The sequence below is a fragment of the Scatophagus argus genome, chromosome 17 (assembly GCF_020382885.2).
Source record: "Scatophagus argus isolate fScaArg1 chromosome 17, fScaArg1.pri, whole genome shotgun sequence".
Lineage (NCBI taxonomy): Eukaryota > Metazoa > Chordata > Actinopteri > Scatophagidae > Scatophagus > Scatophagus argus.
In genome coordinates this window covers 14,289,777-14,306,700 of record NC_058509.1, presented here as the reverse complement: position 1 = coordinate 14,306,700, position 16,924 = coordinate 14,289,777, and the positions used below count along the sequence as shown (strand labels likewise).

The 16,924-nt window shown below is 41.8% G+C and overlaps 1 protein-coding gene across 1 annotated transcript in view; it reads right to left on the bottom strand.

The window, feature by feature from the left end:
• The window catches only part of adgrb2 (adhesion G protein-coupled receptor B2), a 197,488-nt gene extending 180,619 nt beyond the window's left edge, over window positions 1-16,869 (bottom strand). Inside the window, exon 1 of the mRNA XM_046416706.1 lies at window positions 16,068-16,869. The gene's annotated coding sequence lies outside the window, so the exon portion shown is untranslated. The remainder of the gene's footprint in view (window positions 1-16,067) is intronic.
• Window positions 16,870-16,924: the final 55 nt, after the last annotated feature.

The following is a 16,924-nucleotide window of genomic DNA, read 5'->3' as shown; positions in this document are numbered from 1 at the left end:
TTTGCAAAAAGAAAACATGAAAAAAGAACATGATATGCCAGGTGAGACAAATAAAAGGAAGAAAAGCTCTACTACAAGCAAGTGTAAGGAGTGTAACAGTTTTAAAGTGAGTGCAAAGCATAGGATGAGCTCTGAGAGGGGACTGACATGCGTGAGAGTGATAGGATTGGACAGCTATACACAGAGGTACGTGTGAGAACGAGGAAAGTCTTTAGATGTTGATAAAAGAGCAAAAACAAAGACAGCAAACATCCCCACATTCGCTCATACCCTGTTGGCCTGCTGGCTGAGTCATGAATAAATGTCTCGGTTTTGTGTGTGTGTGGGGGGGGGCTGTGTTTTCAGACTATTGCGTTGTACTAATGAAATACCGTGGATGCTCACATTTTCCTTAAACTAACAGGACCTGAGCCTGTACAAAGGCATCGACACAGCCGCAAAAAGCAGGCAGCAAGACAGAAGGAAAACAAATAAATCTGAACAGAGATGCACCAGACCAAACTCCACAGTTCACAAAAAAAATTAACAAAATTATTCTGGATACCTCATCCTCTGCACAGAGATAATAACAAAGCTTCCTTCACACTGAGAGAGGAAGATATAGTCATATCATCCAAGGAAGGAAGAAAGACTCAATGAACAGAAAAAGAAAAAATAAAGAAGATGCAAATAAATTTTGCACACTAAAACTTCAATCAAAGAGGCAACACAGATAGCAAAGAACAGCCGGGCATAGACACTTGTGAGAAAAATTGGCATCTGACAGACAAAACTAGTGAAAACAAATCATTTAAAAAGAGATGGCTTGTAGCTAATTGTTAGTGGGTGTTACGAGACACGTCAGTCTGTTCCCTTATTGGTCCCATGAGGTGTTGATAAGGGACGTGAAGGGATGGCGAGACGGAGGAGTTACATTGCGAGTGAGCCCAGTAAGCTCAGGTTGGTTTCCACTGAGTGTGCTACACTGATGGATCTGCTAACACCTTATTGTGGTGCAGCATGACAAAGCCCTCTCACTGATCTTACTCCCCCTCCTGCTAATCTATCTATCTCACACAGACAAGACAGACCAGGTGGATGTATCGCCTTCCAATCATCCTATCATGGCGAGCCGCAGTCAGAAACGAGGGGAAAGAATAGAAAAAGTGTGTGAGAGAGAAATGGGTATCGATTTGATCAGATATACTGCTGTGAGCCGGTTTGGTCGTGCTCAGCAGCTTAACACTGAAATAGAAGGCGAGAAGGGGAGAGTCGGTGTGGCTGCAGTGGTTATAAGACAATAACAGCAATAAAGAGTGGAAACAGAATTTGTAGCTGCTGAAAACAGATGTTTTGTGAAGGGAACACCTTTCAGAAATGTGTTTGTCTATGCAGTGAAGAAATGTGACAAGGGACATTTACAGTGTTCTGCTGTTTAATACTCCTGCTATAAATCTAGATTTCTGAGAGAAATGAGAGATGCAGAGATTACAGAGAGACAGAGAGAATACAGAGAGAGAATTAATTTATCGTGATCTTGAAAAATGTCATCATCAGTGTCAAATAGGAGGAGTCAGAAAAATTTTAAATGAGCCAAGAGGTAAGCCATTCAATACTTGCTTTGGAGGTAAAAGTGAAAGTAAGTGCACCTGAACTGTTGTTTTCCTCAGGCTTTTCCTCTAAATCAGTTTTACTAAACCAGATATTTGTTTAAAATCTGTCTGCTCATGTTGCCCCATCTGACATCTTTTGAGTGATATTGCCAAGTTCTTAGATATCAGCAATTAACTTGGTGAATACGTCCTTGTATCCTTGACCTGGTAGGAATAATACCACAAAAATATTCATTGTTATCTTTTTTTTATCCTTTAAGGATATGATCTGATATCTCTTGTGTGCATACAATGTTTGTGTCAGAGTGTGTGACCCTGTGTGTCTGTGTTAGAGGTGTGTCACTGTGGCAATGTGACAGCCACAGTAATTGCCGGCTCCACTCAAATCAGTGAGGGGTTAATAACGCCACAAGTCTCGTATTCCTGCCACCACCTTCTGGTGTCCAGTTACTGACAGGAGATGATGGTCCTGATGGTTCTTAGCACATACAGTACACCCACATACACACAGGTGGAACATACACACAAACATGTGCACACTGTGAAATGTAATCCTGTAACTGTGTGAAACTGTGGATATGGATATGGATGAGAAAGAGGCAGTCCTATGGCTGTATACATGCTCACAAAGGCAAATCCACAGTGAAAACCACAAACTGAATACACATGCATGCTTATACACACTTAGATAATGACTCAAGTGGCTGGACCTGCACTCTCATTCACTCAATAGGTATTTACAGCCATTTAACCTTGCCTTCAGGCAGAACAAAGACAACATACTGAGTACAGGGCTCGCAGTCAGCCCTTAGTGTTGTACATTCGATGGCTCCCATTTCTTTAAAGCATGTGAATATCCTATAAGTTTAGCGCTTTACAGGTTAATATTCCAGCAGAAGGTCATGAGTAGTGAATCATATTTAGAATATTTGCTATACCATAAATACCCTGAAAAGGCTTAATTCCTTAATAATGACGTAAGCCTTAAGTCATCCTGATGCTTAGCAGCACTAAGCATTAGGATGACTTCTGATATCAATTTAGTAGAGTCAAGAGTCCCATAAGCTACACTCTCATCACAGCTTAGGCTCTATAGGATTTAAACCACATTCGTATCACCATTTAAAACACCATCAGCTGATATAATTTACTGATAATCATGCTGGACATCAAAACGGTTGCTAAAGTATAAGATGACTCAGCTAAGGCAGTTGTATTATTACTTTAGGCGATATATATACCAGACTGTGTGATATGAATTTGAAAATGTTGTAAAACAGGCAGTTATTTTAGAAAGGTGAGTTATTTAATGGAACCCTCATCAATATTCCCAGCACATGAACACTTCTGTTGAGAAATCGAGAAAATGCCTTCCCTGCCTTCCTAATAATAGAGAGTCTGGGTGAATGGTCTAAGTTTGTTTTACGAGATTAACAAAGCAACACTTAGTAAATGAGATCAGATCCACCAGGGGACATTTATAACAATGGGTACATTAATATGATACTTTGATGTTAAACATGCTGGTTTGAAAGTGAGTTCCATTCTTCAGCCAAAGGATACACACATGCAGGAACCATCTCCATTAAGATACCCACCAACCCCCTATCCCAAGTGATTGCGAGAGATTGGCAGCATCTAATTACATTCAGAGTCAGCCTATTCCTTTAAGGTACTGGGGTGCTATTCCACGAAGAGCACTCTTCTGAATCTCCTGAGTCTTTAGAGTGCCAGTTTTAGGATCACCAGCTAAATTGCGTCCGGTAGAAAGGTGCTGATGGTGTAGTGAGAAGAGATTGGGCTTCTATGATACTGGAACCGCAAGGGGAATTAAAAGGCTGTCAGGCCGCAAGTAATGAAACCTATCAAAGCATCACCGGGGATTTCCTTCTTCACTACAGCACATTTGGAGAAAACCATGAGGTATCAATGGCTGATTTTAATGTTGTGCTTGTGGTGACCAGCTGCAAGAGTACTAAAAATTGTATCTTATCTAAAATATGTATCTTACAGGAGATTATGTTTGAGATCATGCTGGTAAGTCAGCTATATCCTTGAACAAAAACAAGGTTAAAACTATAACTATGTTTATAGTTTTTTATAGTAAAGTGCAAATAAAAATAGCATATATTTATATATATGTATATGCACCCAGACTAATCAATATATTCAAGAACATTTTAATGTTGTGGTTTGTCAGTCTGGAGCCTGGAGTCTGGAGTTTTATTAATTTGCATAATTTTCTTTTGGTGTATACCTTCTACATTTCCTCAGCAGATCAACTACACATCCATGCACTGCTTTCATTGCTGACCTTGCTGATCTGCACATTCCATTGTTCATTTGTATTAACCTTAGACTGACTAAATAAGTCTTGTTTTAAGCAGAATCTTCCCTGATCCAGTCTGGGACAATATCATGTCAATTAACTGAACCTTCACCAGCAGGAAGAAAGACACAGCAAACAAAGGAGGAAACTATAGCTCAGGAAATATTCTTGTATAAGGGCATCTGCTGAGCTGTAACTGTAATATAAGATTTCATGCGTCACAGTGCTACAATGTGTACAATGTGTGGGGCTGTCACAGCTGAGTGGGGAAGTATGGCAGCATGTGTGTATGTGTGTGTGTGTGTGTGTGTTTGTGTGTGACTGTGCACACAGCAGAAGGCTCAGGAGAAAAGTTCTAATTCAACAGAGAAAGAGTAGAATAGATGCAGGGAACATGCATACACTTGTGTTCCAACATAGTGACAATCCCACCACTGAGATGTGATGCACATTTGACCACGTCCAAAGTCCATACATTCCAGAGAAGGTGAAGATTCTGCCTGTGTTCACTAAAATTATCATAAAAAAAATGTCACATTTGTGCACAGACTAATCACTAAAAATCACACAAAAGAAAACATCATGGTACAATCTTGTGAAAGAAAAAAATATGAAGCACAGCTTGGACAGAAAAGAGAAAAATAAAGAAGGATTGTATAACTGATTAAATTATAGTTATTTGATAAGAGAACAACTTCCATGAGCCATGTATCTGGGTTGGGCTCAAAAAATAGATAAAACAATATTCCGATCCTCCACACATGGAGCCCTTTTAATTCTAATTGTGCCATCTGCTGTTTAAGAAGATGTTTTATAATCCTAAGTTGGAGCTTCGCTGCAGAAAATGCATTAAAAGGGATCAGGACTGGGACAATCACCCTGTGCTTTTCCGAATCCCACAAAACTCTTTGGACATGTAAGCTTTCTGCAAGACCCTAAGGCGACTCATTATAATGTGAGCTGGGAAACGCTGACTGATTAACTTAGATTGCACTGTGTGGTCATGTTAGTTTCCAGGGAGGACTAGCAAGCAGTATGTCAAAAATCTTTAGCTTTACACTTGGCCAACAAACTATTCAATTTGGTCTTTTACAGCCTTTATATACTGCAAAACAAACCACTTCCATGTCGGCAGAGCACACTCATGGGAGTGTTTTCAGCACAGGTCAGATATGAAACAAAGAGCTTCAGCTATCAGTTCTGATGCTCTTTACTGTCTCTAACCCACAAGACCCATCAGCACAGATGTTATTATGGTTTAGTTTATCCGTTTGACCAGTTTGTGAGAATATGTTCTTTAATATGGACATAGCAATCATGCTGGCTGCAAAAGACTAAGAATAAGAGAAGAATGTGCAGAAAAAAACACACCTTTGATTCATACTACACCTACACATTCTATCATGTTTTATGATTTGTGCTGCCTACACATTTTAACGTATTATGAGTATGATTTGCACTGCACTGTAACATTTTTACTGTCTAAACATTTACACTATACTGTACTTACACATACCCCACAGCATCATCAGTACCCCTGGCGCAAGGGACTAATAAATTACGACTTTTATGTTTCAGTTCATTCCTCAAGGTTGGCAACTAAAATGACTACGACATCCTTCTGAATTAACTGATGGTACGAAGAAAATATAGTATGTAGTTTTCAATAAATTTCAATATGTACTTGCTCCTAAAATCACAAACTGACATTTTTACATTTCTATTTATGTACGTGTTTAGGAAAGACAATATTAAGTGTAAAGAAGAGTGATGCTGGAAGGCTTATTTAATCATCTCAAGTAGTGTCAGGATCTTTCCCTGTGCCTTAGCCTCTGAAGCTATGCTAAGCTAGCTGAGGTTAGCTTAACTCCTGCTCTGCATGAATCCAGTCATCAGAATCAGAATTCCTTTATTTATCCCTGAAGGGAAATTCTTTTTTCTTACATCATGAGGCTGATACTGACCTTTTCAACTCCCTATCAGAGAAAACCTACTAAGTATGTTGTCAAAAATGTTGCATTACTTGAACCCTCTGTCACACTACTTCTGGGTATTTCAAAACCACACATGCGTACAATATGTGCTTGTTTTGGCCTATTGGTTTGCTTTCTGGGGCAGCTGCTCATAATGCATTATATGGTTAGTTGCTCAAATACAAAGTAAACATTTTCCCTTGTATAATAATGCTGTTAAGTATAATGCGCTGGCCTCTGTCAGTTCAAATTCAGTGTTTTTCACACTTGTCCGCATTTGTGTACGTGCTTCTCCCACCAGGATAAGCACACAGCATGTATACAGTACACATAAACCTTATTGATGAAGAGTACACAATTGTGCCATTGTGGAAATGCTTGTACACAGTGTGTGGGCAAGTGGGGTTTTACTTCATAGGAGCCCCATGGCCTCTCGCTCCAAGTTTAATTACATGTCTGGCCTCTGCAACAATCTCATTTCATCTACCTGTCTAATTGCTTTGAAGGTAGCGGGAGGGCCACATGATGACAGCCTCTGGTCACGATGTTTGGTGGGGAGACAATAAATTACACAACACACCTATGAAGGGACCATGGTCTGTCTCCAAAGGTCTGTATTTTCTCAGCAGCTCATGAAAATCTGAATCACGTTATTATTAACAGCAGTAACTCATTTTGAGATGTTTAACGCAGGTTGTTACTTGTTTCCAACCTTGCTGCATTCCATGTCTATGCATTTGCTCAGTTTCCCTTGAGAGGGTAAATTGTTACACTGGAGCCGTGAAGGACTTTATGAATGATTTTGTCCTTTGGATACATGGGGATGCTGTATTTAAAGTTTAAAGTTTTACAGTTTTAAGTCCCATACCTCCAACGATCATTTCCATGAAGCATTCACTGGAGGGTACTCATTGCAGAAAATCAATGTGTAACCTGTGAGCCAGTGTACCTGGATGCAGTTATTCAAGGGACACTAAAGCAAATCCAAATTAAACCAATAAGGACAACATGATGCCCAAACAAATAAATTCTTCATTAAATGTCACTGTATTAAGCATACATAATCCCACAGTTAATTGGCAGAACTGAACAGGAGCAGTTTTCCCCTGCTCAACACATTCTGTATTCACTCTCTAAGCAGCTGCTGTTGGTTTAATATTTGCAGCTCCCTTTCTGCTTTCAACTCATGCTGGGAGAAAACCTGCTCTAGTCCCATCCATAGAAAATGTGATGAATGTGGCCACTCAGTTGCATCATATAGCACATAGTGAAATTTAAAGGTTGCATAAAAGCCTACCAAGTATGTTATGATGTGAAAAGAGACACACAGGTCCACATTTCCTGCAGATGGCCAAAATTGAGCCAAAGATTTGTCACGTCAAGGTTAAAATGTTTCAACTTGAGCACAGTTGTCCTCCTACCCTAAGCTGCAAAGGACTGCAATACGCCAGTTGACGAGACAGCAACAAAAGATGACAGTCCAAAGGGAAATAAGCGAAACAACTGGAGCTCTTTGTAAGTCCTGAAATCAGTCAGTCAGAACTGTCACACATACAGAGACACACTGCACAAACATGGTCGCATTGTGTTGTTAAAGCAAACAGTTGTACTGCCATGTAGGGACACATACGCTTGATGTTAGTGGCCAAAAGACAGACTGTGAAAACACAAGAGCAATCAAATGTGCTTAGAGGGAGCAAGAGAGAGATCCAACTCCATGACTTTCAAAACGGCTATTCCACACAAAATCACATTGCCCTACTTGCTGCCACTCTGCAATACTTAAATATCTTGCAAGGGCCAGGCCCACATATGAGTTGAAAATTGAAGTTCTGGTGAAAGTGGAGATGGAAGTTGGTTTGTGCTGTTACACATATTGTGCATTATTTTTGCTTCCCACATCACCTCTGAAGTAGCTCTCTCAAACTGTACATTACACTAGCTTTAATGGAGATGGATTCGTACATACCCTCAAAGGTAGAACAGCCTTGATGTAATTTCTGGGACAAAGAATGCAGGGTTTTCTATGTATAACACTCAAATGTGTGAGATAGTCTGGTAGATGGCAGTTCCTCTTAAATAAAACCAAACTGCCAACCCAGGTTTTGATATTACACATACACTATACACTGTATAGTGTGACAGAGATACCTACAGAGGTTAGCATACTAACCAGGCAGCCCCAGCCTGTCCTGTCTCATAATAGTTTAGTGTAGATATTATTAAATTCATAACTCAAAAAACCCTTAATTCACTGAGCCAGATGCAAAAATATCCTTGCTCTACACACTGTTTTCCCCCGCTGCACATGTGATGCCCAACCTCCTTTTCATTTCCTTCCCACATCATGCCCCTCTTGAACCCACTGTGTCTTCATGTAGGTATTGTATTCCCTGTCATCAAACCGGTCCACGTTGGAGGCTGCGCACTGGGTGGCTGCTGAGTCTGGTTCTGTTGCCCGCTTACCTGGCTCTGCTTCTGGTGCCCTTTTCGGTGCCCCTCCCTGTCGCATTCGCTGCATCTCTCCAGGTGATCTGAGCTCCCAGTCAGGGCATAGAAAGCTAAGCTGAGCTAACTACCTAATGGCAGCTATGTTTAGCAACAGTTAGCAGCTTCTCTGGTAATATGATTCACCATATTTGCATCTTTAACATGGTCAGTTTTCTTGTAGGGTGATTTTAGATTAAACATTCGTCTTTAGGGAGCTGAATGAAAAGCTGATAAACTGCCTCAAATGATGTCACTTGAGGTAGTGTCTGTTGGGAATGTTAACAGGAAGCTGCTTTGTTTTTCATTACTGGCCTCCTACCTCAAGTCTCCCTCTCTCTCTCTCTCTCTCTCTAAATGAGCCTGTTTAACAGAATCAAGAATTACCACATTAATGTATGCAGACTTTTAACCACTGTGGAGAGCAACATTTGCATGCAACTTTCTGTGTGCAGTCTAAAGCTATTACAGTAAAAGCTCTGAACATCTCTCTCACGTACTTTCTCTCTTTTCTCTCTCTCTCCACTTATTATAATACTTGCATTGTTTCAAAGGAAATCTGCACTAAGACACTGAAGGAAGCATGTTGTCTTTGGAGTGCATGGACTTCAGACACACAATCAGTCTTCATTGAGCCCCTTTCCAAGATTTCAACATGTGTCATGTATGTAACATGTATTTCAACAGTGAGAATACACTTGGCCTATGCACCGTTTTGGCTAATCAGCTCCATGGCAACTCTGCACATGTCTACACACCTGCCACACTGCGATTATGACTCAGGGGTGGAATTCCACCTGTCCACTTTGTTTCCTCAAAAAACACACAAACTGCAGCTTTGAAGAGCCAGTGGACCTGGGGAGGTTCTGTACAAACACTTATCCACTCACATGCACACACAAACACATCTCAGGCATGGTTAATCTCATGTGCATCACCATACACACATGTAGCACACACATAACTAATGAAACATGAATGCCTGGCAGATTTCTTTCTGTCTTTTATTCGAAGAGGCAAGCTGAGCATATTCCAAGAACACGTTTTATTTACAGTGACAGCCTCGGGACCTGTAGAAGCTCTTATGCAAGTGTAAAGAGTCGGGGGCTTTTGTGTACGTCATTCAGCAAAGTATTGGACAACATAAAGATTAAGATGACTACAAGTTACCAAGAGGTAGGAGGCACAATGTGTGGAGTATTCCTAAAACTGTTTAATTATTTACTAATAATTTTTAGCCATGTAAATGCAAAAAAGCAAATAAATAAATTGTAATGCCTCATTCATGCTAATCTTTTCTGAATTTTGCTGCTGTTACATCAAAATAAAGTCCTGCAGTAAGGTCCACTTGATATTTCATGGTTTCCCACTAAAAGCACTTGGATGCACAAGATATCATATTTACCAAGCATGCACTTGCAACACTGGACACGCACATGAACACATCAGATTCCATTAGATCACACCACAAAGGAGTCTGGGCTCCTTCCATCTGCCTCGGCAGTGCAAAGCATTCCACTTGTTGGCCTGCAACACGAAGCGTCCTCTTCTATAAGGAGCTGTAATGGAGGCCGATGGGTGTCACAGCAGGGCACGCCACTGATGACGAGGCCAATGTGCTAAGGCAGATGAGTCTGGGCCCTCTGAACGCTGAGTTAAGCAGTGGAACTGGCAGCCTGCTTGCGCGTGAGCTGCAAAGGATAGCAACTGTGTGTGTGTGCGTGCGTGTTTCTGTGCATGTGGGGCGTCTGGACAGCTTCCATTGCATAAGAGTAGTAAGCAAACAGAGAGAAGAAAGTGTTCTGGAGTGCATGTATGGTGAATTAAGACAAAGTCAAGATTAAAGAGGCAAACAGGAGCCATAAAAGAGTGAAAGGGGGTGTAGAGATGGGATGGAAACAGCACTTGTCCAGTAAGTTGCTGAGAAGCAACGTAACAAAAAGCAATCATAAAATCATGTTAGCTTAGGTGATCCTAGCAGGCCCTCCTGTACTGCACTGCAAAATAGCAGCTTTAGATGATCTGAATCAATACAGTCTGCCAGCTCTAGCTCTTTCTCCCTTCCCAAAGGCCATACATTACAAAAAAACATTACATAACAGGAAAATATTACTGCTGGGATGCAGTCAATCACCAGAAAAGAGCAAATCCATGCACAAAAAAGTAACAACCTCAAATTGCACAGTCATTGCCCAGTAAAACCCCTGCAACACAGAGAGTTATTAACAGAAAAACTTATTGAATTAGCTGTTCTTTGTATTGTGGCAGTTTCTTATCCCTCATGCGATCAATATTAATTAGAGATGTGAATTATCCCTGCAATTCAATGCAATTAATTTGTTTTGTTTTCTTTCTCCCCTCATCCTCATCCTGCAACGCCAACCTATCAATTCCCAAAGAAGCTCATCCTTTTACTTTTCTTGCCAAAAGGCTTAATTAATTGTAGAGAGGAAGTCTATAGGGCTGGAGTTTAGTTTCCTGTTGATTTTCCTTTAGCCTTAGCCTCTCCCTAGCCCAGTCATGCTTATAGAGCGCCTAAAACCAAAATGACACCCACTGCAAATATTGACACAGTCACCCGGGTCCACGCCAAATGAATGCCACCCCAGTGACAGAGGCATCTGTGGCTCCACATGAAGCATGGCTGAGCATATGAAGTAGGAGGGCATGATTTAAGACACTGAAATGAGGAGGAAAGTAGATGATTTCTACTAGTGGTACTAATACTACGAATTTGCGCTTTTACCTCTCCAGATATTTTTCATGACTAGGCAGCTTCATCGTGTTGGTGTATTCTACACTCTGACCAAAGCTTGAACCCAAAAATCTTCATATGTTATGATTTCTCTCCCTCACTAAGCAGTGACCTGATGGCTGATGTGCACAGAGTTGACAGGCTCACCCAACCACATTGAAAGAAGACAACGACAACAACTCAGTTTAAAGGAATAGTTCACCCAAAAATGAAAATTTAGACATTATCCACTCACCCCATGTTGATGAAAGCAGGGTGAAGTTTCTTAGTACACAAAACCTTCCTGAAATGGGTGCATGAGGTTGAACACCTGTACATACGCCGCTAAATGAGACTTGAAATCTCTGCATATGTCAGTGTTTACCAGCCACATCTCATCTAGAGATGCATGTACGCTGTGGTGAGCCCTAACACTTTTTGCTCAGCGGCTACAGTAAAGATTTTGGCTTAAGAAGGGGTATAAATAACATTTTTGAGACATTTCAGGGTTTTATTTTTTGGTTTATTTTTTTGTTTTTGAACATGTTTCAAAAAGTTCCTAGCTTGAGTCATTGAATTCTGCGATGGTGTTTTCTTGTGAAGCTCCAGCAATGTTTTGTGTACTGAAAAACTTTACCCAACTTTCCATCAGCATGGAGGTGAATAGATAATAAATTAATTTTCTTTTTTGGGTGAACTATTTGTTTAAAATTATACATAAAACTGGGCCTTATCAATGTACTCATGGAAAATATTGACAACAAAAGGCAAAGATTAGAAATCCCAGAAGTCATAATGCTAATATTTTAATAGGATGGATGAATAGCTGAAATGAACAGAAGGAAGAGCGATGCAGGGAGGAGAAGAGAGCAAGAAGCTTGTTAGTGTAAGGCCAGCAAAGGGGAAGAAGTGTGTATTTGTGTGTGTAAGGGGGCGCGGGGGGGTGTCAGATGAACAATGGCCCAGCCAGGGTGCAGTGATCCAGGCAAGCCCAAGCTGTCGCCTGGCCCCTATTCCATATGCACAATTTAAACAGCGTACACACACACACGCAGCTTGACGTGCCACTATCACTTTTTGCACTGTATTTGTGTGTGTGTATGACTGTATGTGTGAGTGTGTGTTAATGTATGCTCTTGCACATTTCCCCATCAGAGTCGCTAAAGTGAAAGTGAGACTTGAAATAGAGCGATAGGTGAGAGAGAGGTGTGTGTGTGTGTGTGTGTGTGTGTGTGTGTGTGTGTGTGACAGAGAGAGAGAGAGAGAGAGAGAGATTTAGCATCGGCACCATTAGTGCATGACATGTGGGCGGATATTGAAGATGTTATTAGTATCACATTTACAGGCCTTATAAACCTGCCACAGAGCTGGGTGGTTTTCATACATCTTCAGCTGATATGTGTCACACTGTCATTCGTGTTGCATTCCCAGCAGCTGCTCAGATGATCATTCAGTGATAGCACAGTCATTAGGTGCAGTCTCATTTCTCTGTCCCGTTTAACCTTCCTGCTGTGCATCGGTCAAAATTGACCGATTTCACAGCTTCACTCTGTCATAAATGTGTTTTTTTTTTTCATCTGATTGCCACGAGTTAAAATTAAAGATCATTGCATCTATTAAAAAACATTTATATTATGCTTACATTACATTTCAAGCTATGAGTTTTCATAACTGATTCCCTCCACTCATTACTTTATGAGTCATTACTCATTACTTTACTCATTACATTACTTTACAAACAGAACACTGTATTCACCCACAACAAGGCCAGCTCTTTTCAACTGTAGCTTTGGGCACCTTGCTAAAGCATCATTCTGTAGTAGTTCCACAATGAGAACTGTCTGTAACTGTGAATACGGTTCTTGACATCATTTTTGGAACCTGGTTCGAATGTTAATGTAACAAATCCAGCTCCCCATAAGTAGTCACACAGATCTTTGGAGAAGTCCACTAACTCTGGGCCAGACTGGTGAGCAAAACAGGAAGGATTTTGCTTCTGGAACAACCTGACCTAAAGCGAAAGAAAGACCAAGCACAGAAAATGCCAGCTCTGCATGTGCTCTAAGACATGTGAAAACCAGCATCATGCAAGATCATTATGTGAGATTGATGCTATCACTATTACATACTCTAGATCGTGTCCATGGACTCTCAGGCACACTCTTAGCCAAAGAACAGAGCAGCCTATTCAGTTAGTGTTAACGTAATTTTGCAACAGTGTTGTCTACAGTGCTGAATCTTGGGGCTGTTCCACCTTGCTGAGTAGACCTTGTTATTCCAGAATTTGGTTAATAGAGTTCAGTGATGATCTGTGGTTCAGTTAACTTCTGTCTGCATGTTTCTGATAGCAGATTTTCTGTTTTTTCACTGACTTGAGCAAAGAATTAAATTGCACGCTTGGTGTGTTCTCTGCAGTTGGGTTTAGTTAAGGAAGATTTCTTTTTTTATTATTATTTTTAAGGCAATCTGAACAAATCTAACCAAAGTAAAGTGGCAGGATATAACCTTAGTGAGAATGGGTTGTGTACGAATCTTATAATATCAATTTGGCAGTTTGAATGCTTTGAAAATAAATTAAATTATAACCTATGTATGTTTCAAAACAGTCATATTTCTGCAGGAACACAAAATTTAGAGAATGTATCCAAAATCTTAAGGAGGTTAAAAAAAATTCTGGATAGCAAGTTATAACACTTAAATAAACCACTGATTACAGTTTCGATGCAACCAAAAGCTAAAAATCCTCAGAACTTTAACCAGACACCATATTAAATCCTTCCACTGCAGCACTGAGAACTTCAATCAGCTCATTAATCGCTGCTTCACGTTCTCAGAATAGACATAATACCTACTAAAAGCAGGCTTGGAAGATTTGACTGGAAGTGATACTATACTAGTCTTTGCTATAGCTTCACTGAGCCAGTGCCACAGCCACCCTCTGTCCTCTGCCGAAGCGGGTTTAAAGAGGAGCCTTCTCTCGCATCCAGCTCATCAACAGTTGTCCGCAGGTTGCTCATCTGTGCTAAAAGGGGACACTGCCCTGCCGGCACCATTACTTCCGACAGGAGCCCCGAGAAGTAAAACAAATGAGGTTATTCACTGCGTTTAAAACCAGATGAGGCCATGCTATGGTTATTCACCAGGTGGAAGCAGAGAAAACAGTACATAGAGAACAGAGAAATCCTTTCTATAATGCCGTTGTTATGTGGTCAGACTCTGTGGCTTTCTTATGATTTTGTTTCTTAAAGATCCATCAGGATTACTGTACTCCCTTTTCAAAATGTGATGGAATAATACATGCTAAGTCTGACCTGTTAATCCAAATCCCAAATGGAGCCAAGAACCAAAGAGACAGTCAGTGCTCATGAATCTGTGTCCCCGTTAAGTAGCCTACACCAGTTCACCCGCAGGCTGCTGTAGCAGAGTTTGGCTCGACTCAGTGGTGGAATAAGCAGAATATTGTAGGAAATTGTTCAACATGCCACAGATGGCCACATGGGGAATGAAATAACCGAGATCGCCTCTTCCATGTGTGTTCCATTATTCAGGGGGATTAGCGGTAGTTTGCTTTGAGGTGCGTGCGGAGAGCGCGCGCACACTGCATGCTCAACAGATGGGTAGAAAAGAGAGACAGAAAGAGAGAGAGAGAGACAGAGAGAGGGACAGAGACACACAGAGAGAGAGGATGCTCGGAGGCTCCTTTGCACTCCCGTTGTCGCGTCCCGGTTGTCATTACCGTTCAGCGTCACCGGAGCCACCTGCTCGCTACAGGAGGGGGTGGAGGGTGGAGGGTGGTGCAAGGCCAGAGTCTGAAGAACCGCTTTCTCAGACTCGATTAAACCCTTCCACATACTTATCATTTGACTGAAAATAAAAGTGAATGGACGGGAAGGAGGTACGGTAACAAGAAGCGGCACTGCGGCACACGCACGCCACAGTCTGAGGCGCCTACTAATAAATCGGACATCAGTGCGTGATCAGGTAGCTTTCAAAGGGCTTTCTGTTGCTTGGTGAGATGCCAGTACGGATGTAAGTCAAGCAGCCTCCTTTCAGTCCCCGAGTGCACGCTCACAGGCGTCTTTGGTACATCCTGACTCTTTAGCATTCAACGGGAGAAGGCACCCACTCACTCAGGCGCACTGTGCGCACGGGGGTGGGAGGGAGGGGGGCATCGACATCAGCCCTCTAACCTAACGCTATATGTGAGCCAGGCTACAGAGCAGACGTCCCCCTGCCAAGAATCATTTCCAGCCATTAGGGGCACTGTTAAAGAAGCTTCGCTGCGGGTGGAAGAGCTCTGATTTATTAATGCTATTCTAAACTCAAAATGGCATCAGTGGAATCCCCCCATAAGAGCAAAGAGAGCACCATCATTGTCTGTGTGTGTGTGTGTGCTGAGAAAAAGCGAGGCAGTATGGAGGGTGGAAATAAAAGTGTGTGTGTATCAGGCTATATGTGCGCAAGGTGAGCTGTGTGTGTGTGTGTGTGTGTGTGTGTGTGTGTGTGTTTCTTTTGGCCACTGCGCAAAGTTACAGGTCTTCCAGTGGCTTCAGACGCAACCATACAGCTCCCTGTGTCTCCCACCGAGGGATTCAGCATTCAGGAAGCTGCTGCTGTCCACCTGTGCTCAACTAACGGGCTGTAACTGAACTGCTCAGATGTATTTGGGGATTTTTCTGTGAGCGGTACTTCCGTCCAGGCTCGCGGATCACACGTCCTCGCTGATGACCGCCGATACACTTGGAAAACTGGCGAAAATGAGGGTCCAGTTTCCCTGTCAATCTGAAACTCTATGCGTCATTGAAACTGTTAAACACTGTGGTCTTTACACAAGGTTGTCCAGAATAAAATACATAAATACATAAGCCGGCAGACCACAAAGCAATCTGGAATTCACGGCGCAAAGAAACAGTCCAAGATAAAAAAAAAAGAAAAAAGATATAATGCATTACCTGATCGCTGTCAGCAGTAGTTATTTGATGCGACGGCTATTCCCCGATCGGTTCCGTGGATACAAATTAAGTTTCCCATCCATGGCACGTCTCAGATGGAGAGGGAGACTATCATTCATTCACCCTCGCTGCTGCGCGGAAATCTTCCCACAAATGTTCTCTGCGAGGCATTCCACTTCTGCGCCTCCGAAACGGACCAAAAAATAACAAGTGGAAAAAATAAATAAATAAAAACAAGGGATGATCGCTATAAGGACATCAAATCATAAAGTGACCATAGATCAAACGAAAGAACAGAACAAAATAAGGCAAAAAAGGCAACTGGAAAAAAAGATGAAAAGAAGAAGGAACGTCGCTTCAGTAAGATGTCCAGTTTTGTACCAAAAATAAATCCACGTCATATAATTTCCATGGTTTTGCGCATATGGGCTCGCTGTATATTCCAATGCAAAGACAGGACGCACTCACAGGCAGCAGCGCCGCAGCAGCTGGGGCTGAGGAGTGTGATAACGGGGTTTTATTCTACTGATACCCGGTACTCCAAGTCCAAGGAAGCTCTTCATTTGAAGCACAGATTGAAACAGAGAGCGAGAGCGTGGGAGAAAAATATTTTAAAAGGAAAAAAAAGAAGAAAGAAGAAATTCTTACTCCGTTTTCTGCCTCTGTTCTCTCCTCTTTCCTGTCAGAGGGTGAAATGTGTCTATGGCTCTCGCCTGCTCAGGCATTTGGGATGAGTATCCACAGGCAGCGGCTCACAGTCGGGCATCTAGCTCCCCTGCAGTCGCTTCACAGAGCGGAGGACAGAGATGCGCGCCCTCGTGCCCTCCGCCGGGGATCCGTCAGGCGCGTTCACAGTG